We start from the raw sequence: 6,000 nt of genomic DNA, 5'->3' as shown, positions 1-6,000 counted from the left end.
CTGCCATCATTTCTATGTTTCTAATGTATGGACCATTTGGTCCTTTTCTACCATCATTTCTATGTTTCTAATGGATGGACCATTTGGTCCTTTTCTACCATCATTTCTATGTTTCTAATGGATGGACCATTTGGTCCTTTTCTACCATCATTTCTATGTTTCTAATGTATGGACCATTGAGTCCTTTTCTGCCATCATTTCTATGTTTCTAATGTATGGACCATTTGGTCCTTTTCTACCATCATTTCTATGTTTCTAATGGATGGACCATTTGGTCCTTTTCTGCCATCATTTCTATGTTTCTAATGGATGGACCATTTGGTCCTTTTCTGCCATCGTTTCTATGTTTCTAATGGATGGACCATTGAGTCCTTTTCTGCCATCATTTCTATGTTTCTAATGGGTGGACCATTTGGTCCTTTTCTGCCATCATTTCTATGTTTCTAATGGATGGACCATTTGGTCCTTTTCTGCCATCGTTTCTATGTTTCTAATGGGTGGACCATTGAGTCCTTTTCTGCCATCATTTCTATGTTTCTAATGGATGGACCATTTGGTCCTTTTCTGCCATCATTTCTATGTTTCTAATGGATGGACCATTGAGTCCTTTTCTGCCATCATTTCTATGTTTCTAATGGATGGACCATTTGGTCCTTTTCTGCCATCATTTCTATGTTTCTAATGGATGGACCATTTGGACCTTTTCTGCCATCGTTTCTATGTTTCTAATGGATGCACCATTTGGTCCTTTTCTACCATCGTTTCTATGTTTCTAATGGATGGACCATTGAGTCCTTTTCTGCCATCATTTCTATGTTTCTAATGGATGGACCATTTGGTCCTTTTCTGCCATCATTTCTATGTTTCTAATGGATGGACCATTTGGTCCTTTTCTACCATCATTTCTATGTTTCTAATGTATGGAACATTTGGTCCTTTTCTGCCATCATTTCTATGTTTCTAATGGATGGACCATTTGGTCCTTTTCTACCATCATTTCTATGTTTCTAATGGATGGAACATTTGGTCCTTTTCTGCCATCATTTCTATGTTTCTAATGGATGGACCATTTGGTCCTTTTCTACCATCATTTCTATGTTTCTAATGGATGGAACATTTGGTCCTTTTCTGCCATCATTTCTATGTTTCTAATGGATGGACCATTTGGTCCTTTTCTGCTGTCGTTTCTATGTTCTAATGGATGGGCCACTGGGTCTTTTTCTGCCATTATTTCTATGTTTCTAATGGATGGACCATTTGGACCTTTTCTGCCATCGTTTCTATGTTTCTAATGGATGGACCATTTGGTCCTTTTCTGCCCTCATTTCTATGTTTCTAATGGATGGGCCATTTGGTCCTTTTCTGCCATCATTTCTATGTTTCTAATGTATGGACCATTTGGTCCTTTTCTGCCATCATTTCTATGTTTCTAATGGATGGACCATTTGGTCCTTTTCTGCTGTCGTTTCTATGTTTCTAATGGATGGACCATTTGGTCCTTTTCTGCTGTCGTTTCTATGTTCTAATGGATGGGCCACTGGGTCTTTTTCTGCCATTATTTCTATGTTTCTAATGGATGGACCATTTGGTCCTTTTCTGCCATCATTTCTATGTTTCTAATGGATGGACCATTTGGACCTTTTCTGCCATCGTTTCTATGTTTCTAATGGATGCACCATTTGGTCCTTTTCTACCATCGTTTCTATGTTTCTAATGGATGGACCATTGAGTCCTTTTCTGCCATCATTTCTATGTTTCTAATGGATGGACCATTTGGTCCTTTTCTGCCATCATTTCTATGTTTCTAATGGATGGACCATTTGGTCCTTTTCTACCATCATTTCTATGTTTCTAATGTATGGAACATTTGGTCCTTTTCTGCCATCATTTCTATGTTTCTAATGGATGGACCATTTGGTCCTTTTCTGCCATCATTTCTATGTTTCTAATGGATGGACCATTTGGTCCTTTTCTGCCATCATTTCTATGTTTCTAATGGATGGACCATTTGGACCTTTTCTGCCATCGTTTCTATGTTTCTAATGGATGCACCATTTGGTCCTTTTCTACCATCGTTTCTATGTTTCTAATGGATGGACCATTGAGTCCTTTTCTGCCATCATTTCTATGTTTCTAATGGATGGACCATTTGGTCCTTTTCTGCCATCATTTCTATGTTTCTAATGGATGGACCATTTGGTCCTTTTCTACCATCATTTCTATGTTTCTAATGTATGGAACATTTGGTCCTTTTCTGCCATCATTTCTATGTTTCTAATGGATGGACCATTTGGTCCTTTTCTACCATCATTTCTATGTTTCTAATGGATGGAACATTTGGTCCTTTTCTGCCATCATTTCTATGTTTCTAATGGATGGACCATTTGGTCCTTTTCTACCATCATTTCTATGTTTCTAATGGATGGAACATTTGGTCCTTTTCTGCCATCATTTCTATGTTTCTAATGGATGGACCATTTGGTCCTTTTCTGCCATCATTTCTATGTTTCTAATGGATGGACCATTTGGTCCTTTTCTGCTGTCGTTTCTATGTTCTAATGGATGGGCCACTGGGTCTTTTTCTGCCATTATTTCTATGTTTCTAATGGATGGACCATTTGGACCTTTTCTGCCATCGTTTCTATGTTTCTAATGGATGGACCATTTGGTCCTTTTCTGCCCTCATTTCTATGTTTCTAATGGATGGGCCATTTGGTCCTTTTCTGCCATCATTTCTATGTTTCTAATGTATGGACCATTTGGTCCTTTTCTGCCATCATTTCTATGTTTCTAATGGATGGACCATTTGGTCCTTTTCTGCTGTCGTTTCTATGTTTCTAATGGATGGACCATTTGGTCCTTTTCTGCTGTCGTTTCTATGTTCTAATGGATGGGCCACTGGGTCTTTTTCTGCCATTATTTCTATGTTTCTAATGGATGGACCATTTGGACCTTTTCTGCCATCGTTTCTATGTTTCTAATGGATGGACCATTTGGTCCTTTTCTGCCCTCATTTCTATGTTTCTAATGGATGGACCATTTGGACCTTTTCTGCCATCGTTTCTATGTTTCTAATGGATGGACCATTTGGTCCTTTTCTGCCATCATTTCTATGTTTCTAATGTATGGACCATTTGGTCCTTTTCTGCCATCATTTCTATGTTTCTAATGGGTGGACCATTTGGACCTTTTCTGCCATCATTTCTATGTTTCTAATGGGTGGACCATTTGGTCCTTTTCTGCCATCATTTCAATGTTTCTAATGTATGGACCATTTGGTCCTTTTCTGCCATCGTTTCTATGTTTCTAATGGATGGACCATTTGGACCTTTTCTGCCGTCGTTTCTATGTTTCTAATGGATGGACCATTTGGTCCTTTTCTACCATCATTTCTATGTTTCTAATGGATGGAACATTTGGTCCTTTTCTGCCATCATTTCTATGTTTCTAATGGATGGACCATTTGGTCCTTTTCTGCCATCATTTCTATGTTTCTAATGGATGGACCATTTGGTCCTTTTCTGCTGTCGTTTCTATGTTCTAATGGATGGGCCACTGGGTCTTTTTCTGCCATTATTTCTATGTTTCTAATGGATGGACCATTTGGACCTTTTCTGCCATCGTTTCTATGTTTCTAATGGATGGACCATTTGGTCCTTTTCTGCCCTCATTTCTATGTTTCTAATGGATGGGCCATTTGGTCCTTTTCTGCCATCATTTCTATGTTTCTAATGGATGGACCATTGAGTCCTTTCCTCTCATCATTTCTATGTTTCTAATGGATGGACCATTGAGTCCTTTCCTCTCATCATTTCTATGTTTCTAATGGATGGACCATTTGGTCCTTTTCTGCCCTCATTTCTATGTTTCTAATGGATGGACCATTGAGTCCTTTCCTCTCATCATTTCTATGTTTCTAATGGATGGGCCATTTGGTCCTTTTCTGCCCTCATTTCTATGTTTCTAATGGATGGACCATTGGGTCTTTTTCTGCCATTATTTCTATGTTTCTAAATACCAGTGCTAAACTGTTTACAGTAGGTGATTGACTAAGAGGCTAATGAAAAGTGTCAGAAAGGAATTGCTAAGACGCTGAGACATATGGGTAAAAAAATCATTGCTGAAAGTTGAAAAATGCAGCTAGAAAATGTTTCAACATAAAAGAACAATTTAGGAGTCCCAGCATAGTAACATACTAAATAGTGGCTGAATAAAAACCAAATTGGTCCATCTGATCTGCCCAGTTAAGATTCTACTTTTATTAGAAAAACATACAACACTCATACACAACAAAACAGCAGTTCTCATGTCTGTTCCCTGATCCTTCAACCATTCCTCCTACCACTGCCCTCCATATCTCTTCATGTATTGGCTGCTGTATGGCTCAGCTAGTTGGCCAGCTAAACTTATCTGACTAACTTAGCCCATATATTCAGCATTATGGCCGCACAACTGAATATATCCGGCTTTCTTAAAGTTAGCAAGATAACTTTATCTGTCTGACTTTAGGACAGTCCTATGGATCAACTATACTTAGCCAAAATATCTGAGTTAGCTGGAAAACTTATCCTCCCTGGAATGCTTTGAGCCCACACGCTCAGGCTAACTAGTTATCTAAGGTTCAGATATTCAGCTACCACTACTTAGCTGGACAAGTCCTAACTTATCCAGCTAAGGAGCAATACATGTCACCCTTCCAGTGTTTATCCCATGTCTTTGTCATCTTTTAGCCTCCAGCACCTCTTCCTGGAGAGCATTCTGGGCATTCATCACCCTTTCCATGAAGAAATATTTCCTGATGTTGTTCCTGTGTCTATCCTTGTGGTACTTCATATCATGACCACTAGTTCAACAACTTCCGTTCTATCAAGAAAGGTTAGCTTTTGCATTATTAATTCCTTTTAGTTATTTAAGTATCTCTATCATATCTCCTCTGTGCGTCCTGTTTTTATTTTTTGGGGGAGGGAATGGAAACAACTATTGAGTGGTGAGTCAGGTTTTAGATGATGAAGACTTACAGACTAAGACTGACATTTAGCACGGATATTGGTTAGTAGAGAATGAAGCTAATTTCTTGTGGAGAATGTGCTTAGCATTGGGGAAAGCTACTTGACACTGATAACATGCCATCCATAGCCTCATTCAAACGGATGTGTCAAAAGTAATTATTATCTCACCAATTGTAAACATAACCTTAAGCACTTATGAACACTTATAAACAGGGTGGAAAAAGTCAGTTCCTATTAAAGGTGCTAAACCACGGTGCAGCAGCTTTTGTATAACCACACAGCCCATTCACAGTGTTAGGTTGCCATTTTTTGACTAGCATTGGGAAAGTCATTTATGTAAATGGAAATAATGGACTAGTTGGAATAAATCAGGTTCCTGGAAGTGGAGACTTGTTGCTAGATATGAAAACTTTTGCCTGTGATAGTTGGTTGCTAGAGAAAGAGATTTTCAGAATGGCAGAGAATGAAAGAACAAAATTTGGTTAGCAGTGCACAGAATGATTACCAGTGGGGGCTTTTAGATGGGAGTCCAGGTTGCTTAGAAGTATACAAGGTTTTGAGGGTGTGTACATGCAGCTTGGGGTAAATATTCACTGTTCTTCAGTGCACAGAAATGCAAGGATAGTGTGTTGGCAGAGGCAGATATGGATAACATCTGTTTCATGGGGCAGGAGATGGGGACAGAGAAAATGAGGATATTGAAATAAAATTGAATTAAATTTTTTAAATTTGGGTTTTGTTTTGTTAAGCATTAAATGTATCCCCAAACCTAATAACAAAAGTGAAAAGGAAAGAACAGGCCATCCCCATCCCGTGGACCATGCTTACACCCTCTAAGGGACTCCACCAGCCAGCCCTAAAGCTAGCATTTTTTATACCATGGTAAGAGCATAAAAATGTCTCCAGCCTCATGGCCAGCATAGGAGTAGGGATTGCTCCTGCCCATTTCAGTATCAGAGACTCACATGGAAAGGGTAAGCACGGTCTTTGG

Source organism: Rhinatrema bivittatum, chromosome 14 (genome assembly GCF_901001135.1).
Source record: "Rhinatrema bivittatum chromosome 14, aRhiBiv1.1, whole genome shotgun sequence".
In the NCBI taxonomy this organism is placed as follows: domain Eukaryota; kingdom Metazoa; phylum Chordata; class Amphibia; order Gymnophiona; family Rhinatrematidae; genus Rhinatrema; species Rhinatrema bivittatum.
This window is presented reverse-complemented; position numbering follows the sequence as displayed.